This window comes from Acartia tonsa, chromosome 3 (assembly GCF_053477335.1).
Source record: "Acartia tonsa isolate MP-2025a chromosome 3, ASM5347733v1, whole genome shotgun sequence".
NCBI lineage: Eukaryota > Metazoa > Arthropoda > Copepoda > Calanoida > Acartiidae > Acartia > Acartia tonsa.
In genome coordinates this window covers 34,689,790-34,711,657 of record NC_137262.1, presented here as the reverse complement: position 1 = coordinate 34,711,657, position 21,868 = coordinate 34,689,790, and the positions used below count along the sequence as shown (strand labels likewise).

General features: G+C 29.8%; 1 protein-coding gene across 50 annotated transcripts in view; it reads right to left on the bottom strand.

Annotated features, from left to right (window-relative positions):
- The window catches only part of LOC145313990 (ubiquitin-conjugating enzyme E2 N), a 257,338-nt gene extending 243,933 nt beyond the window's left edge, over positions 1 to 13,405 (bottom strand). For 33 of the 50 annotated variants that reach the window (XM_080153660.1, XM_080153663.1, XM_080153662.1 and 30 more), the window contains exon 1: positions 13,364 to 13,402. The gene's annotated coding sequence lies outside the window, so the exon portion shown is untranslated. Of the gene's footprint in view, positions 1 to 13,363 lie in introns of all 50 variants that reach the window. The other 17 variants (XM_080153693.1, XM_080153702.1, XM_080153704.1 and 14 more) reach the window with 1 other exon arrangement.
- Positions 13,406 to 21,868: the final 8,463 nt, after the last annotated feature.

Genomic DNA, 21,868 nt, shown 5'->3' with positions numbered 1-21,868 from the left:
CAGCATCTTATCTATAACCCATTTTGTCCGTTTGTCCATCGAGGATTTTTTGTGCTTCGTTTCTCTGAGATCTTAAGCTTCAGACGGACGGACGGACGGACAGACAGACATCATTCTACTTTGTATTATAAATTAGTTGGTTAAAAATAAAAACATATGTCTAAAAGCTGCCGCAACTTCTTCAAAGCCGCGCGGCTTATTGTGGTATTGGCTGCCGAGCTCTAGTTTTTTTTAAACCAAGGATATGATATTTATATTGAGTTTTGACATATTCGTAGAACAAATAGTGTAAACCTAATTTTCATGGATTTCATAAAATTGGTAGATTTTGCTAAGCAATATTCCAAAGCTAAAATACTACCTTTCTTTAATTCTATCAATAATGATATATAAAACTGTTATAATTTAAGCCTCAAGAACTGATTTCCTGGCAGTAATGAAAAATGTGATACTTCTTGTAATTTATATCATATCGGGATGGAAGGAAAATTAAATGTCATAAAAACATGAATTTCTAAAACTTAATGGGTAATAAGCATGGCTAAGCAGCTTTTGTTTACCAATCACAAACCGAAGATTAAAAAATCAAAATTGATGCTCCGCCTTAAATTGCCTATTGAAAACAGGCTCCCAACCCCTCCCAAAATTTAATAAACCAAAATAAAGGGAGGAAGGGGTTCTCAATATTTTTTCTATGTCTATTACCTACCGGAGGCCTTAAAATTGCGGGGCTATCCAATACCCAATATATCCTAACCTAACTTCTATTTGCTTACATCTTCTTGTCACCCTAGTCATATATCTGAAAATATTCCTTATTCATTAGCTTTAAAACGCATTTGCAGTGATAATTTAGATTTTGTAAAACAATTAGATACTTTAAAAGAATTACTTTTGACCCGTGGATATAAACATAATTACATTTTAAAAGCTTTTGAACGTGTTTCTGTAATTGATAGGTCAACTGCTTTGAAAAAAGTAGAGAAAAAAATTGTAAACCGCCCAATTCTTAGTTTACAATATGATCCACGGTTGCCACATATTTCAAATATTTTGTTTAAATTCTGGAAGGTCATGACACAAAATCCTTTATTAAAAAAGATTTTTCCAGATCCACCGATGGTGTGCTGGACAAAACCAAAAAATTTGAGAGAATTTCTCATAAGAGCAAAGTTGCCAAAAAGTTTAGTTCCTAAAAGACCTTCCAGAAATAAGATAGGTTTTAAACATTGTGGTAATGATTGTATGTTATGTAAATTTTCACCTAAATTTGTTAACAACATTGTATCTTCTGTAACAAAAGAAACTATTCCCATTTTATCTAATTTGACTTGTAATTCGGAAAATATTATATATTGTATAACTTGTACTAAAGATAATGGAACTTGTAAATCTCATCCACAATATATTGGACAAACAGGACGTAAAGCAGTGGATAGATTCAGAGAACACAAAAATTCAATTGAACCAAATTCTGTAAAAACTGTAGGACAACATTTTTCACAAAATGGCCACAACCCTTGCCATTTACAATTTGTTCCTTTTGAGCAACTTAAAAGTAATAATCCTTGGATAAGATTAGCCCGTGAAAAATTTTATATTAGAAAATTTGAACCATTGTTAAATCGTAGAACTTGATTTAAAATGCAGTTGCAATTGTTTTTAAAAAAATATTTTTTTCAAACTATATACCCTTCCCTTTCTCTCTCTTATTACACAGCCAGTTTGACCGCTTCTCCTTCATTTGTTATTTGGTTGTGTTATAGTAAAGATCTAAACAGTAGCTGTGAATTTAAAATTTTATTTTTTATGATATATTTTAACATTTTGACTATTTTTGTATAATTCTTAATGCCTTTTTTTCATTTATTTATGTTGTTGTTTTCTATTACAGATGCGATTGATAATGAAGATTTTTTTCTTTGAAATATATTTCGTTATGAAGCAGCAGTAGTTACTAATTTATAAATGTTATGGTTGAGATAGATTTATAACTGTTAAAGTAACTTCTATAAACTAATGAAAAACTTCGCCCCTTCTTTTATTGTAACTTAGATAAGTTAGCTATTTTATCGTATGTTACTAGAATGCAGTACCATTTAATTATCAAAAAATTAAATAAGAATCATAATAAAGCAATGTCTTAGATATTCTAAAATCTAATTCTGAGATAAAAGAATCCTTATACTAAAGTAACAGGATGTCTGTGTGTCTGTGTGTCTGTCTGTGTGTACCGAAGGATCTCGCTAACCGCTGAACCGATCGGGTTCTCCTTAACAGGGTAGCTTCTCATAAGTCCCGGGAAGGTTTATAACTATTTTGGGGGAGGGTACCACCACCCTCCCAAGAGAAATGACAAAAAAATCGAAATTTTAAAAAAATTAGGGGAGACTTCAACGTCAAATAAAGAGGTATCGTCATAAAAATTAACTTTAACAAACAAAAACATTTAAAGTGCCACTAGAGGCCTCTAGGGGCGTAGCCGCTAGTTTATTATATAATAGCTGCGCCAGTTCACAATAATCAACTCAAATTTACCACTATATAATTATCAGGGACCTTGAGGGATAAGACAATGAGCGCTAAATTGATGTAGAAAACTCTAATGGGGATAATCAAAATAATACCATCTTTAATTGAAATCATTGGTTGATAAGTTTGGACGCTCCACAATACAATAAAAGTACCCAAAGTTTTTTGAGCAAATTTACAGTCCAATGTCCCCTCCCTCCCTGAAAATTATGGTGAGTTATTGCCTGGATTTAGTTGTCAGCTAATAAACCAATCTTCGCATCAATTCTACGTCAGTGTTCATTCAATGAAACCAATGAAACCTTTTTTTTGTCAAACAGCATGTTTTAATTGTAATCAATAATGAATCGAATGCAATTTTACTGTAATTTAGCAGCTCAAAAATGTCATTTTAGTTTGTTCTTTTATTTTTTAGGTTTTAGGCGAAAAAAAGGGGCAAAAAACGGTTTATTTTCGACTTACTCCAGACTACATTTTGTCCAAGATTGATCGTGCAGACGTTGTTTTCGGCTTCCACTAATTGAAATAAACATACTTTCAAATGTCATTCTTAGCGAATTTTTGTATGAATGTGAAAATACTTAAATGAGACTTAATTTCATTTACTTCCGTATCGAAGGGACACTATAAAAAATACCAAACGGAATAATTTATATTATATTTTATATTTTAACGATGTAAGTATTATATTGTGTTAAAAGTAGTACAAGAATATGTAATAAATACAATATAAACAGAAAATAAGGTCAAAATTAAATCAACGATTTACTTGAAAACATAAAAGTGTGAGTTTCTCTTTAAAGTAATTAATAACTATGAGTTTTAATGAGTCAACAGCTACATCCTGCAATTAATCTATGCCACAATTTTTTAATTCCCGAATTTATCAATTTGCCGCTAAATTGAACCTATAACCTTATAGAGATGCTTGCCTAAACGCCGTAGAATTCGCAATTCCACTAATAATTGTATCAGTCACAAACAGACGGACCGATTTTAAAGGTAAAAAAGCTTTACACATCAAATTTTTAAATTTAAGAATAGTGAGGGGGGGGGGGGGAGGGGTTATACAAACGCAAAATTCCCCCACCCTTTTGTACAAATATTTACATTGAATTAACAAATTGCACACGCAAGGTTCAACTTTTTGCGGCCCTTGTGGATTTCTGCTCACAGGGAATATGAAAAATAGGAAATAAGAAAAAGTTTTCAATATTCAAAGTTAACTTGGATGTATACATATGTATATTTAAAAAAAAAACAGGAAGTGTGCGTTGTCTTTAGCTTAAGGTCTCGCTAAGCTCATAGCCGATAAGGTTCTCCTTTTCAGAATAGCTTAAATGAAAATAAAAGTGGAAGGTATATCTAAAAAAAGCATAATCAGTTTCTGAAATTTACATCAAACTTTTTTTTACATACGATTCCTTATCTCTGCTTTTTGCATAATGGGGGTTTTTGCGCCCATCTTGCGACACTTAAAACACTCGTTAGAGAAATAGTTAGAGGAGCATATCAATTTTCTTGCAAAGCAAATTGTAAGTGATATTTCAAAGTGTGCTCCAAGCTTTTGGTTTATTTTATCCTATAAAATTATTTTGTTTACAGCAGTTATAAAATTACAAATTTGAAAATTTAAAAAGGATCACACATGATACTTCTTTCTTTTCCTATTTTTTCATAAAGTTCAACAATTTATTTTGGATTAATTCTGAAAATTACAAATTTACTTTAAATTCAAATATCAAAATACCATTCACATGAAAAAATTGAATAAAAAGGAGTTACTCTTTGACTTTATGGATAACGAGGTTAATATTTTTGTTCTTTTCAAGGCCTACAGGGAGTACAGTGATTAGACAATTGACAATAAGTTGATATTTTACCTAATTCATACATGTGCAATTCTCCTTTGGCAGCTATTTTAGTTATTTGTCCGAAGAAAAAAAAATAAGATTGCCACTGTCCTTTCCCTTCTTGTGAAGGACTACTCATACATGAATTGTTCAATGTAATTTATACTTTGCTAAAGTTTTGTTCTAATTGAAATCATAATCTGATATTGTGTGTACATGGGAGTAAAAGGGTAGAGGGGGCATAAGCTATATGTAACTCTGCCCACATGACGTGCTCCCTGTCCTGAATTGTATTGGGTCTTTGAAAGCAGCTAATACCGTCGGAAATATTAATACAGCCAAATAACTACAAGAGGTATAAACGAGATGAAACGTGTATCCGCGACTTAGGGCCAGAAAATTGTCTGGATTATACATCTATACTCATACATTTATTTTGTGCACTAAAAAATAGAAATTGGCATTACATGAAGTCTCTTTTCTAAATTAAATTAAAGTTCTTGGTGAAGGTTACAGCATGCTGAATTTCAGATATGAGAACGAGTTTTTTTTATCCTAGAAATTTCGGTCTAGTTTAATTGCAGGAAATCTTCTTTTATATTTTGGGATGGTTCAAGTCTATTTTCCTACCAATAAGCCTTTTATATATGAGCAAAAGTTTTCATCCTTTAAAAATGAATCCAATTAAGAAATGTAATACCACGGAAATATAAATGTTAGGAGTAATGCTTAAAATTATCAAACAATAGGTGATAATCGTAATATTTATAAACATTCGTTTGAGGTGTTTTTTTACATTCTTTGACACGACAAGTACAAAAAACAATTGTTTACAAAAAAAAATCTTAGGAATAAACAAATTTTATTTAGCTAATGTAAATTTCATTAGATTAATCATTACAAAAAATATATCTTCTTTTAATTGGATGCAACTCACTTTTTTTAACGTCATTATCATATTATGTCATTTTTTTCCATTAAAATCTCTCTAACAGCTTAATTTTTTTGTCGATTATGGGGAAGCTACCTGGGATAGTTTAAGGATATTTTATTTATGAATCAAAGCCTTTTCTCTGTCATTACTCTGCTACAAATTCAAATACTAATTCAAAGAGTTGCCACGCTACTTATATTCAACACATCAGGCAGACTCGCATACCAAAGCGTATAAAAATATGGCTAAAAAGACAATAAGGTGTTGAACAATGTTTTCAAACAATACCTTGAACAATGATCATCATTTATGTACATTATCTAAATGCATAGATCTTACACATAGATATAAACACCTACGGTTCAAGGTTGGCAAATTAAATGCCTTCTCATACAATAAGGGAAAAATACTAAGCCTATTACTGTTTTACTACGCCCCCTAGAGGCCTCTAGGGGCAAATAAGAAAATGGGGGAGTAGAACATTCACTTTCAACTTGAATTGTAAAAAAAGTTTTAAAAATTTTGTGAGTATCTTTTTTTCATTGGTGTTTTCTCTTAATATGTGTAAAGGTACCCTCCCCCAAAACAGATATAAAGCTTCCTTGTACCTATAAGAAGCTTCTCTGTAATGGAGATCCATATCTGTCCAGCGATTATCGAGATCTTGAGCTACACACAGTCAGATAGACATCCTGTTACTTTTATATCAGGAGCAAAATTTTTAAAATCACGTTCTTGCGCAAGAGAGCTTCAACCCAACAGGGTTGTAGCCCTTCAGAACAAATAAAATCATTACCTAACCTAACTTAAAAGAAGATCAAAATAAGTTTCTAGTTTGTGTTGGTTCATTTCCAGTTGTAGCACATGTTCAAAATATCAATTTTATTGGGTCATTTTTTAAAGTAGAAAATTAGATTTTGCTGAAAAGAAGCCTTCAAACTATTAAAATAGTAATAGTACTTTTAAATACAGGAAAAACACTGTTATAGTTTTTTAAAAGTCATATAAGTTACAGCAATAACATTATATTGTTAAAAAACAAACTCCCGGATGTTTCAATTTTATCATTAAGATATTGTCCATTTTCTTTACCTATTCATACAATAAAGGAATAAGTTTCAGAGTTGAAAAATAATTAAGAAAGCAATAGTTATTTATTGCATATATAGACAGTTTTCCTCGGATATCAATTTTAACCAGTTTTGTTAACTCTCTAATTATCAATTTTTTCTTCTGGGTAAATGGCTTTATTTCTTTGGCCGCTTGTACCTTCATTGGGTCAGCAGCTGCAGCTTAGCTTTTGGCCGCTAGTTTGGTCTAACTCTTATTAAAAGTTACTATCCAAAACTTCGGTAAAGAATATTTTGACATATAAGAAGCTTCTCTTTAAAGTAGTAATTATCGAGATCTTATGCTGCACACAGACATAAAGACAGACATTTTTTGTCATTTTTATGGATCAAAATAAATTTCTTTAACCCTGAAAGTAAGTAATATTGGCTGAAAATGGTCGTTATTGAATTTCATTGTATAGCAATATAGACAATTTGTTATCCGTAAAACAATGCAAGTCAAACATGCCCACGTTTTTTAAAATAAGTAAAGCTACTCTAAAATCATAAATCAGTCCCATGTTTTTTTTCTGTATGTAGATCCTTGTTAGTTTGAGTTAAGTTAAGTTTAATCCAGGGAGGGGTTTTTCTGGTACACAAATATTTATAAACACGCTTTCTTATTCGTTGAATTTTAATACATATTGGGTTCATTTTAAAAATCTTAATGGGTTGATTCAAGCTAAAAAAGTCCAAAATTTTCGACTTATAATTGGAGTAGGGGGTAATTTTGTTTATCATAATTGGGGGGACTGTGAATCATTTTATTGTCTATTGCTTTATCCCTTAAGGTCACAAAATAGAAGAATCTCTATTAAACTGGCAGATACATTTTTTTTCTTTCAATTAAATTTTTTTCTGACAGTTTATGTGAAAAATGTCATCCTTGTTATTTTGTAAATCTGCACTCACTGTAACATGATATTAGATTAAATTTAACAAAATACCTACTTATTTTGCAAATATATGTTAGTAGTACTACAAATCTGATGACCCTGAATTTACAGACAGGCAGAAGGACAAACACAATTTGTTAAATAGTTGCTACACTACTTAAAATATGTTTATAATTATTGCATAAATGCAAAATTATAAAAAAATTTGACAAGTATACATTAGTTGCAAATTTTTATGTAAATAGTTTTTTTTATTAAAAAATGTTGAAAAATACACGATAATTGGTCATTGGCGCGCTTATTTTAAATCTTTTGAACCAATAAAAATAAATTATACTATATGTAGTCAGTTAGCTCTAAAACTACAACCCTTTTATAAAACTATCATGCAAAATGCCAAATGACTTTAATAACCTATCTGTTTGTTCATTTACATATCGTTCTTTCCCTTATTGTAGTACACTTTGTTATTGAAATTAGCAAAACTTGCATGACCTTGTAGCACAAAGTGATTACAAAGTGGCCAGTCTTTCCTATGTGATGACCATTGTTTATGCTCATTGCTAAAGCTTTTTAAAGAGCAAAGCAACTCTTTAACTGTTTGTGATGCCCGTATAGTTCTTAATGTTAACTTAAGGATTTGTAAATTGTGGATAAACTGTAGTAAAAAGGTCCATTTTACATTAATCAAAGAGTATAAAAAGTCATTATTATAATTAATGCTAGCGTTACAATGAGATGTTTTACTATAAAGAGAACAATCGGTCCAGCAGTTAGACTCATAGACATCCTGTTACTTTTATATAGGATGTAGAGGCTTCTAGTGGCACCTTAAATGTTAGTTTTAGAAGAAGAAAAAAATCAAAAACTTTCCCTGGACCTGTAAGAAACTTTACTAGAAAGGAAAACTAAAAGTAAGTCCATCAGTCAGTTATATATTTTGTTACAGAAAGGCAGACAAACAGACTCATGGGTAACCAGTACTCTACTTCTTCCATATAAGAATACATGTTTTAAAAAAAAAAAGAAGTACTTTAAACGATAAGGGTCTATATTTGAACTTACTTATCCTTGTCAAAAGGGAGAAGATGGTTAATTGTTTATAAGTCTCACGTTTCACTAAAAATTTAGCGCTCATTCAAACATAATTAATTATTCTCTTTCATGCCTCTTTTCTATGTTAAATATGGTTCTTTTCTATAATTATGGTTAGTATGTTAACACTTCTTTCCATAACGTCAATTTAGTTCAGAATTGAATTTCGGATAAAGCTTACAAGAGTTTTTAAAAATCCGCAAAATATAATTGACAACTGCCAATGTTATTAAATGGTCACATATGCCTTATAGTTAAAGGAATCTGCACTAGGGAAATAAAACCTTTATCTTTCATAGCCATTGAGCAAACCTAGTTGTAGGGTAGCTTAGCTCCTTAAATGCTGCCACTCTATAATTGTTATTGGTTATTTATTTTACTTTGTCATTTCTTGAGCAATACTATTTTTGGTTTTGTCCCATCCCTGTTAATGGTTAACAAGAAGTTGTAAGTTTTTTTTCTGGTTTGTACTTTTCATGGAATCTAAAGAAATGGTTCTAGGTCGATTTTGGCTATTTTCCCACCATCCCCGAAATGCTAAGTGCGTAACCAAATGGTATTTCAAAAGTATTTTTCCATTTAGCCATTCTATACAAAAAAAACATGAATTTAAAATACAGAGAAAATTTTCCTTTTAAGTCAACTTCTCCAATTCTTATACAAGGCATTATTGATAATCAATGCATAAGTTATTTTTTCCCCGACAAAGGCTGATATTCACACACAAAAAAATAACAAAATAATTTAAATCAATTTTCTGTCATACTTATCTTTTAGTAGTAAGTTTTTTTCCGAATTGGTTGTGCTTGTCAGGTAAGCTTTTTTAGTATCTTGATGTGGTTTTATAACTATCCCGTCCTTCCCTTGATGTAAGGGGAGCAACCGCTAGAATATTAAAAAAGAAAATTTTTTATTTCTTTTTTAATAAAAACAAGATAACTTCTTAAAGAAGACCGAATATGTGATACAAACTCGTTAAAAATTTTCAGACAAAATTATTTATCATTAGCTGGTATGGGAAGATTTTAGATGATGCATTCAAATTATCTATTTTTATTTTTTCTCCATTGACATCTGATCTAAGAAACTGGGTGATTATATGTAACAATGCATGCTATACAGGTGTTTATTCTTGGCAGCATAAGTTTTACATTAAAATACATTTTATGATTCCGTAAAAATCACACAAAGATAAATAAAATGAAAAGCATAACCACGGACTAGATTAGGGTATGAGGTACAAGGTTTCTTAGGGGATAAGACAATTGACAATAAATTGATTGAAAAACAAAAATTAAACTTTAGTTATTGGTTGAAAAGATTTGAAACTGCAAGTACGAACAAACTAACTAATCCTAACAGCCAACGAATGAGCAAATTAGGTCATAAATGCGCCTTTCTAATACGAGTTAATAATTCGATTATAATATTTAAAATCAAATCTAATCTTTCATATGGTGATTGTTGTATATCTACATCGTTTCGAGTGTTTGGAATTTTAGGTTTTGACTCATCAAGTTTATTTGTAGTAATGATTAAACATGTTTTTTTTATTTCACCTTTGATTCCAATAGTTATAACTCAGAAAAATAAACAGGGATAGGGGAAATAAAAGTTTGATTTATAAAATACATTGTTGCAAATAAACCTGAACTAAATTGAAAATGCTTCACTGAAGGTTCCTGTTGTTGGTAAAATTTGATAATACATACAACAACTATCAAAGAGGGAGGGGACATTGGGCTGTTAATTACACTAGTACCCAATGATTTATAATCTAGTTTTCTTATTCGTTGGCTTAAAAACTATGTTTTTTTGTTAGATTTTGATTGGTTGGTTCATAAAGTTAAGTCTCCAAACGTTTCGATTAATAGTTTTAATCTACGGTAAGGTAACTTTCTTTTATCATCATTGAGGATGAGCTGAAAATGGATTGCCTATTTCTTTAATAATTTCCAAATGTGTACAGCAGATAACCCAATTATTGCAAACGCTATTTTCAGCTACTCCGACCAAAAGGAAAAGCGATATAATGTATAAACGATTTACACATTACACATTCAAAATTTAAATTTTTCAAATTTTGATTTTTTTTGGGAAGTTTGAAGCCTTTTTAGCTAGTAGCAAATATTGAGATAGGACGGGGATGCTAAGTACACTTTAGGAAACTAAATTTCAGGTCATCTCATTGAGGATGTACATTAATTTACTGTCCATTGTCTTATCCCTTAAAATCCCTAAAAACTACTGAGAAGTGCATCGCTCTGAAATTATTTCTAATAATCAAGGGGCTACTTACATCAATGAAACAAATAAGTCATTCCAAAGAAAAAAGAGATAATAGATAGTTATCGTATTATAGAGGGCTTTCCACGGATATTGAAATAAAGAATTTTAAGATAAAAACCATTTTTGTTATTTATATTTTGATAATCGTGGAAAATTGTCTGTAATACAATAGTATACTTGATTTTTCAATATGGATGAGAACCGCTACAAATCCAGCGGTTATTGATCGGTTTCGAGGCCATATTTGAAAATAGATTCTAGAGACAATAAAATCGTAACTAATTTTCTATATACTATATTGCAGTTATTGTTTTTTATTTAACTCCTGAGGCTACATAATATACAATTTATTAGGCTAGCTTACGAGTTAGGGTTTCAAAAGTCATAGGCTAAGGAAAACCCAACTACTAGGCCAGCGTAGGGAATTTGGAAAAATATTGATGCACTACATATGAATATCCTTTGGTATTCTATTATAAAAGAAGAAAGTTTTGTGTTTGTTTGTCCTTTAAGATATCGATAACTGATAATCCAATTTAGTTATCAATTTTAGGAAAGCTTTACACAGATCTCGGAATGGGTTTAGGCAATTTAATTTATTAATTCTAGAAATTGTTTCAGCTGATTTCTATCAGCACCCTAAATGCTCTAATTATTAAAGAGTTATAGAGAATCTTTGTTCTAAAAAGACCGAATAAAGCATCTATTGTTAGATGATCAGTGTCTAACTTCCGTACACACACATATATATATATACTACACAGAAAATATAAACACACAGACTTACACATTAAAAAATAAATAATTTCTTTGGGATGTTGATCCTAAATCATTTTGCTATAAATATAAATCATTGAAAATAATTTTTTGAATTATTGGTAAATGATTAGTATTTTACATCTATATCAAATAACCATTCGATGCAGTTTAAAATCATATTCCTAAGCTGATTACTCTACTACATATCTTTATAATAAACCTATATTATAAAGATTTAGTTTGATTTTACGCTTGAACACTCCAAAATATCTTTATTAAATAAATCAATAGTGTGAATATTTAGTTTAAAATCATAACCTTGGTTGCTCTAGTATTAAATAAACCCCATATGTGAGGATTTTGTTTGATTACCTTATCTATATTAAAGAACCCTGAAAGGGATTATTCATTTTAAACTCATATTCTTGAATACTTAATGATATTTCTATTTACTATACTCGAAATGTGATTTTAAAATCATAATTCTGATTACTCTATATTATCTCTAATTGATAAACCCATCATTTTAAGATTTTTTCTAAATAATATTTTTGAATACTCCACATTAACTCTGTTGGATAACCCATCATGTGAAGATTTAGTTTGAAATCATGTCCTTGAACTTGGCCTTTGTATTAGGGAGGTTTCTCAGTAAAAAGCGAACATTTTCTGTACATATATTTCCGTTTCAATATAGCAACAAATAATTGTCATGAAAACTAAATCATGATACAACATTATACATCATCAAAAAATGTGGTCGTCTATTTCTTATATTTTAGAGTTTTTTTTTGTAGAATTAATATAAAATATGAATTAAACTTTTTACATAACTTCTGTTCTTCCAAAAATTAGAAATTTTTTTTTTATTTTATAGAATTTATTTTTTACTAGAATGTTTATGACAAAATTAAATTCTCAAAAAAAAACAACAACATTAGATTTACTGTAGTTGTTTTTTTTTCACCACAAATTTATAACCACTAAGGACAAATTATGGTGCTATATTGAAACCAAAAAACTCATGTTAATTTTATAACATTAGCTAACCAAAAACCATGAGTATGCATGTATATATAATTTTATTTTAGGATAGTTTATGGAAAACAAATATAAATCCCTTTATATTGTAAGTGCATTCTTTTTTTATAAATAGGTTAGGTTAAGTTAAGGAAAGCCCGCGTACCTAGGGCAATAAGTACATTTCGTATGCAAAACATTTGACGTTTTCCAAGTGCTTCATGCACCAAAATTTAAAAATTGAAAATAGGGTAACCAAAAAAAGTAACTTTTGTAACAAAGTATGATATGTCTGTCAGTCATCGTTCGCCAATATCTTATAATTCAAATAGGGAAAAGTTTGTTTATTTTAAAATGAAAATGGGTGTGGGGAAGGGAAGGGAAGGAGAGTTAGATCAATTTATACGCCCATTGTCTTATCCCTTAAGATCCGTAAAAAACAGACATTGTGGTGTACAATTCTAACCTAAAATTAAGAATATTTGGTTTTATGTTTAAAAATTATACACTCAAATAACATACAATAATCTAATTCATTTTTGTTTGTCTTCAATGCATATAGCTACTCTATTACTTTTTTAATGCCGAGATCTTAAGGGATTAGCCCTTACAGTGGACGAAAGATTGATGTACATTTTACACACTCAATTAAAAATTACCCCTAAAGAAGATCAAAATTATTGATAGATTTTTAAAAAGTCCTCAAAGTTTTAAAGCCAAATGAACAAGATGATATGTTAATTAAACTTTGTGGAATAGTATGTATTATTTTAAAATTAGTATGTTTTTCAACCTATTATTAAAAAAAATACAATAGTCTAAGACATGAAGATATATTTCGATTTTAGGAATCATTTTCAATTCATTTTGTCTCTTGTAGAAGTGAATCAAGCAATATTAGCTTGGTCGTTTTAGTATGTATTAAAATGTCCCCATACTTCTTTACTGCTTTGCTTTAGATTCTGTCTAAAATTATATTAAATTTGGTTGTCCCTAACATTTTTTCAGCTACAAAAGACAGAAATTTGAATCAGGGAACATTAATTTAACTGTAATTATTTCCGTGAATCCTTTTTTTATATTTGACTTTTTTCTAAAATCTCTACGCTTTCTTTTATGGATATTTCCATCATTGTATTAAATAAGTTAAACAAGCAACATATTTGGATATTTATTTCCTTATTAGTACGGAGGAAACCCAGTAACCTTTTCCGTTGACTTTGGCGTTGGTGTTGCTGCTCTGATTTGTGGTTTTAACTTATCAAAATAGGTTTTACAATTTGCACTCGTATGGTTACAAGATGGGTAATTATCTTTCATTTCATTTAGAATATTCAATTGTACCAAAACTAAATTTTTATTCTAATTATATCAAAATAGCCGCATCAGCTCTAAAGGCCTCTAGGGACACTTAAGTGATGGAGAGTGGGAAGGGTAATTCTACATTCCACTTTCAATATCAACTTTTGAAAATTTACGGGGGGATATTTTCAGGGGTTGATTTTTCTTGGGAAATTAAGGTAACCTCCCAAAAATGTTTGTTTATTTGTCTGTTAGGATCTCGCTTACAAATCAACTGAAGTTTTTTTCATCAAAGCAAAGCTTCTTATATATCTAAGGTTGTTTTAAGCCTATATTTATGCGCCTTTCGTCTCCCCTAGTGGACAAAGTTTCTAGGGGAACAGTCATGAGTTACAAATAATTTAAATTTCAATGTATTACGTCCAATATATGGCTTTTATAAATCATATTTCCTAAAAAACGTTACAGACGGACACATGGACAAATAAGTAAAAGAGATGCTTTACTACTAAACATTAGGAAGTAAAAATAAGGAAGGACACTCCTTATTAGAAAAATGTGATTCATACAGTTTGACCAAACATACACAAATCCTTGAAAGTATGTTTTTTAAAAGGACACTTAAAATTAATTTTTTTAAAAAAATATTCTTAGTTGTTAGTAATACGAATTCTTACTTATGGGATATGACAATGACGCTAAATTAAAGTAAACCTCAATTATGAAAAACAAAATTTCCTCTTTTGTATCTTATAATTATTGTGGGAAAAGTTTGAATCCTGCTAGTTTGTACTAGCCAATCAAGATTCATTAAGAGAATCCAAAGTTTGTAATCCAACACACAGGAGAATGTGTATGAAATACTTTTAAAAATAAGATAGCAAGATAAGATAAGTATATTGTATTACTTGTATACTTGTATAGAGAGTTTAACGCCAACAAACATGTATCGTGTTCTAATCTCACTATTTGATTAAGCTAATTATACTTTTTAAATTGATTAATGTAGGATTTATTCTTCTTGAATTCAGATTCGTCTATTAAATAAGAAACTTCCCTGGAAAAAAAATAATTTATCTCTATATAAAATGTAAAAAAAACTAGAGTTTATCTTGGAGAATTTATTTTACAGAATTGTAAAATAAATATGGAACGTTTTTGTTATGATATTTCAATTTAGAAGCAGGGCTCGGAAGTAGGTAACCAGTAGTAATTTAGGCATACCAGAATTGTCATATTGTCTTCAAACTATGCATGCAGATTCATGTAACAGTAGGTATAATTTAGAAAGCAGAGGTTAATTCTTTTTTAAAAATTGCCTCACTAAAATCAGTGAGGATCACTAAAAATCTAGAGGGGAAAACTTTGCCTCACTAAAATTTTAGTGAGGCAAAAGTTTTTTTTAAGAATTCACCTCAGCTCTATAAACTTTACCAGAGAGCGAAGGATATCTATAATCAAGTTAAAATGTAATTAATCTATTTTTGGCATTCGGTATTTAATCAATTTGAGATAATTCTATATGGCATTTTTGTTCAGACATCTAATTAATGATTAATATTAAATACGTTGATACTCTAAATTTGTTATCAGTCGTTTGTATAACCGATATATTAGTTTTTTTTATGTTTTCGATCTTTTTTAAAATGATTATCTATAAAGATTCTTCAAAATTAAAAATAAATCATTTCTGCGGGTTCGAAGTTCCTTGATATTAGAAATAATGACTGCAGCTGCTGAGCCCTGACTGAATATAATTCTGGCAAGGAAGAAAGGGTCGGCACTTTTATTACTAAACAAACAGCTGATTCTTACTCAGGAACAGAGGAAACCAAAGTTTTAGTGGATTTTTAAAATATTTTTTTAGATCCCTATCCTCTGTCAAATCATCTTTCCTTTTGTATATAAATCTCTTCTTGCGTTTTCTCTTTCTCTTCCTACTTTTCTTTAAATCTCATTTTTCATTTACTTTTATTTTTGTACCTCACTTGTAGTCCCCTAGCATCTAAGGCTCTTGATTTTAAGAGGAAGGGATTAAGAAAATTAACATAAACCATCATAAGAAAATCATCCCAGGAGTTTTATGAAGCTTCCCTAAAATTGAGAACTCCAGAGGTATACTGGCTAGGGAGATCTTGCAACGTACAAACAAAGAAGCATAATACCTTTTATAATAATATTTGTTTAAACCATAGGCTCCAGTGGAGATTAAGATTTCCAGCAATTTCTAAGATCTTTAGCTTCAGACAAAAAATAAACGTTATTACTTTATATCTTAAAATATTTTTTTTCTTTCTATCTGTTCATTATTGTGTTATACTCTAAATATTGTCTTGATAAACTTAAAAAGAGGGAAACCTTGACTTTTTCTGAGGTTATTTACGAAATTAACAAAGATATTAGTTTAGCAAAATATATTTTTCATTAAAACTAGATAAACATACAAAATAAGGCTTTATTTTTTTACTTTTCAAACCTACCCACCAACTTTTAATTGTATTTTTTTTGTCTGAAAGTCGTAACTGTGATTAAACAATATTTTTTGGGGGTTAATATATTCTTTACTTCTTCTATAACAAATTTTAATCTACCAAAAATAAGATAAAAGCTTTTTTTGTATACACACTTCTTCTTGTAAGTATATTGTATGTAAATACCTAGCTCGGTGTCGTAAAAATGCTTTGTGTTTAGACACAAAAATAGATACATTACACATAACAATAAACATTTTTTTTTAACAGCGTGTCTATTCTTTAAGCACAGCCTCTTTCAGTTGTCAATAAGTCAAAATATAAAAAGCACCAGCCAACCGCCCTCAACTATGATAAACAAAATTAACCATTCTGCAGTTTATCTCAGGAAAAGTTTAGACATTGCATGTTTGTACAACCCATTCAAGATTTAATGCAAAGTCTCAAAAGTCTCAAAAGGAGATCATTTGTAAACCCATTGAATGTCTCCACCCTGGCTTAATTTTACAACAATCTTATCAAAAAGCCTTATAAATATTTACACGGTTGTTTTCCTCCTTGTTTCTAAATACACAGGAATACCCACACATATTTTCAAGCAAATATACCTTAGCAAACCTAGCCTTTCTTCCATTCATTCTAAATTCAATTTAAAATGCCATATGTTGTAAATGACTAAAAGTGTCTAGGTGCTAATGAAAAAGTTCCCAAAATGTTTTAACTTCATAAAATAAGGATTGAATTACCTCAAAACCCTAATAAAACGTGTTTAAATGACCTTCTTTAAAAAAAGGTTTATCAATTTAAGTAATATAAGAACCAAGAAATTTAACATCCAAAAAACAAAGCTCTAGAATCAAACAGTAGAACAAACGAGCATGAATGCTTGTATAAAATATCAAAACTTTAAATGAAGAATATGCATTTAAAGATATAAAGAAAATTGTATATTAACATGTAGAAAAATTATGTAAGTAGAGAATTAAGTTTAAGGACATACTTATATCTTAAGGACTTGATTATAGAGATGCTTCTCTTAAAGTATTGTACTTTAATGTCCTAGGAATCATTGTTCCAAAAATCAGATGTATAAGGTTTTTAAATCATACGAAAAATTTTTACTGTTACAGGAATCATCATTCAAAGTTTGAAATTGAAAGGAGAATTTTAACATGCCTAAATAAATTAAAAGAGCTAATTATAGAAAAGCTTCGCTTAATAAATTGAAATATTCTTATGAAATAGTGCTGAAGTAGTATTTTCAAAGCAATACAAACTATTCTTCTAAAGAAACTGCAGAGCTTTGGAAAATCAAACATAAATAGGTACATTAGATCCCAAAATTATGACATATGTACAAATTGATAAATTATTTGTTAATATGTTTTCTCGCAAAAAAAATTAATTGCTTGCGAATCTTATAGTTTGCAGAATTAATTGAGAATTCTAACATTGTTTTAATTATTTGTAGTTTCAATTGTAATTTCAAAATATTTTTTCTTATAAAATGAAAACACAAACAAAAAGAGAGGCTTTGACATCGCCCCTTAGAGAGGCGATAACATCGCCTCTCTAAGGGGCAATAGGGGGCGAAGTCACCACACAGGCAAGAACCAAATTCAGTTCTTACTGATAAATGTAGTCACACCAAATAAAAAATCCTTGAAAATACAATGTACCAAAATTAACTATGAAATCAGAATATTTATATTTCCTTTACTTCTTTTATTATTTATTCTTTTTAAACAAACATTAGAAGTAATAAAAAGGAATGGATACTAACTAGATAATAATTTTACTAGCGTATCTACTCGATAAGTTATACCTATCGGTAGGTTAAGCTTTATATTTTTGGGCCTTGACGTCCTAGGAATCACAAATCTGAAAATTAGGAAATTATAAATTTTGATTGAATTTTTATCAAATTGCCATACTCTTGCAAGATCATCATCATGTAAGGTTTATTCATAGGATGATTCTAACTTGCCTAAAAGTAGCATTAAACTCAAATATTATCCATTAATTTATTTCTCCAGTGTCCTACCCCAACCCCTTGAAATCCTACAAACATACATAGAATACCATAGCGAGGAAAAATAAGTAGTTTTTTGTTGTGCACATTCTATTAACCTTTGAATGAACTTTGCACGTTTTTGTAAAACAGTTAAAACATTCAGCTAAATAGCAAAAGAATATATCCGGATTTTAAAAGATTAATATCTTGATTACTTTACAAAGTGCCTTAAAAATCAGCCATGCGACGAAATAATATTGAGGGATTTTCAATCTCTTTTTGGGGGTTTTCTTTCCCACTTCTCCTCTCATCTCCCTTGTTGTTATGACGTCACATGGCTGATTTTTGAGACACTTTGTAAAGTTACAAAATCTTGCACTTTTGTTGTATTTCTTTTATCTTCATTTCCACGGATATTTCCAGTTAAGACAAAAAGAAGAAAATGTGTTAATTAAATATATATACTTCGATAAGGCTCTCAATATTTAAATTGGAATTCAATCTCTGCGGGATTGTAACCTGCAGTGGGTCTAAACCTTTCGGTATCCTAAACAACTGTGTGGTCTAACCTAAACTAATTATATTAAACCTTAAATAATCCAACTTATAGCTGCCCTATTTTTTTTGTAGAGTGGGAGAGAACAGAAAGACATCTCTGGAAATTTCACTATATTTGGCACTCCTGTTGTTCGAGCCGTTTTTTGAGGTCTTAAAAACAACACAAACATTTTTTCGATTGTATTGTAGACACAACCATATTTTAGACAGATTTATACAGCCCATGAATTGTGAATGGTTTAAATAACTTCAATTTATGTTCCTCACATGGGTTGGGAAACACCCTTATTTGTAATAAGTGGAGAACCTCTAGCCCACCCCCAATTTTCAATTTTATCAAATGATCATTGATCAATGTTACTAGCACTGAGAGGGTAAGGAGGGCTTTATTATTTCATTCTTAGTAGACCCGTGAGAAGCTTCAGAGTAAAGGAGAACAATAATGGGTCAGTGGTTAGCAAAATCCAGACAGATATCATGATTCTTGTATATAAGGATAGTCATATTATCTATGAAAATTAAAAAGTTATGGACGAGTGTTGCTATGACAAAATAAGTTATTTTTCTCGCGAGTCTCATAGCCTTGGACAGGCAAAATAAATACATTAATAAACGCGAAGCTTCACTGTAAAAACAGTGTCTGAAAAATACAAATATTTACAATTTGGATAAAAATTAAATATTCTAAAACCATCCAGGGACCTAGGTGAAGCTTCCCGTAAAGGAAAACTCAATTAATCGGTTCAGTATTTTTGAAATCTTAAGCTACAGATAAAAAACCTTACTAATTTATATAATACGATATTAGTTCCTATTTTTTCATGTGTAATATTCAAATTTTATGTAGGTCCTGGGATGAGTTCAGGCTGCTTTTAAAAAAATTATGTATTTTGGATTGTATAAGGCTTTTTTACTATCAACTTTTAGATGTTGAGGGAGCAAGCGCTAGTTAAATAAAAAGCTTTATTGATATAGACATGAGTGTCCTTGTTATTTCAAGTATCTATATGTACATATATGTATATACATATTACATATATGATCTTTCTCACACCCTTATATGAGAAAAATACCATTTTATGATTTTACGAATGTTTTTAAAACTAGTTAAGGGCCTCAACATATAAACAGAACAACAGGCAACATTTTAAAACAAGGAACTTCGCATCAAAAGGTGTCGAAAAGTGAAACTAACTTTGTTTAATTCGTGACTTTTTTTACGGGAGGATGGAGGTTGTAATTTCTTCTCAAATCCCCATATCCCAAACCGCTCTAGCATAAGAATGTAAATGATAACTTGACGGGTCAAAATGAGCATTGAACTTTATTCAGGAGAATTTTCACAAAAAAAATCGTTTCTCAGTCGAGAAAATTGCATCACAACTAAGTTGCACATCAGTTTCGTAACTAACAAAATAAATTAAGCTTCACAATAAGAAAAACAATTCCATATTTTTACTTCAAATATAATTTTAACAAAACATTTTGTCGAATTTCAGTAGGTATATAAAACATGTTTTGATTTCAAAGAAACAATTATCATAACTCTAAATTTATTTCTGTTAATTTAAACTTTCATTTAAACCAAGAAGGAAAACTGCATTGCAAAATTTATGACAATTTTCTTTTATTATGACATGGTAGCAAGGTATAAGCCCCAATCTAAACATTAATCTTTTATTACTTCTAAGTAATATATCAAATTATTAAGATATGTTTCTTATAATACTGTGATTGATTTTTAAAGAAATTATTTGATCTAAGATTTACAAAGGATCGGGATGGTCCCTTAATACCCTTTCCAACTATAGCAAAATACAAATAGATTTGCACCAAGTTATAGGGACTGGGCAGATATACAGCCTAAAACTATCTTAAAGACTTCAATTTTAGAAAATAAAAAAAAACCTAAAACTATCCCTGGACTTCTGTTAAAACATTTGCTTAGCAGTTGAATTCTAAAGCTTCAGACCAAAAAATCATTATTGTATAGATATTGCTTTAATGCATGTCCACTTCTAAGTAATCTTCAAATGTGGTGCCTGTAAATGTTTTATTCTATATAATCACAGAAGAAAATTTATTGTTAACAGACTGTGATATCAAGTAATTGATTTTATAAACCCAAGTTATATTTGCAAAAACGGTAAGACTAGTTTTTCCTGATTCAAATTAGTGCAAAATATCTGATAAGCACAAATTTCACCGTGAATTTTAACTATAGTTGATTCTTTTTGAAAGACATGCATTTTTTTAAGTGCAGCTTTTTAACTGTCCGTACTCATGGTTACCTGTCTTCTTTAATTTTAGCATGATCTATCGATTTCAAAATTTGAATGACAAAGCGTAGCAACACTATAAGTATTACCTTAATCTCCCTAAATACTGTGTAACAAAATAACTTTAGATTATCAAACTAAGTCAAAATCACGATGGCTACTTGTGTCTCGTTAAAGTTTTTGTTGCAAAATTTAGACTATAGGACTATTCTAACATAATTTAAAGACTGGAAAAAGGAAAATGAATTAATTGACACAATTTTTCATCTTGTATAAGATAAATAGTTAATTTTTTGAGTTAACTTTCACTATAGTAGCATTTGCCTCTGGATGAGTAGATGGTGCTTTTACAAACCTATTTAAAATATTACTTATTAAAAACAGTAAGCATGTCTGTACGCCTAACCTGTCTGTCCATCTGGATCTTGGCAAAAGCTAGACTGTTTAAATTTAATTTAGATGGCAGCTTTATTTGTTAATGAGATGTTAGCTTTCTTCCGTCCGTCCGTCCGTCTATAACGGTTAGCTCTTTACGTAACTTGAGACATTTGGATGATGATTAATTTAACAGCTAGAAATGATTTAGGAAAGGCATCAACTCTATAATTCTAACAAAAAGTCCATTTAAAAACATGTTGGTTTTTAACCCTTTTAAGAGCAATTTTTGTTCGTGTTATAATTATCCTATCTATCTGATTTTTGGATAAATTATTCCTATTCCATCAAGGTAAAATATAAGAAGCGAAGCATTTCT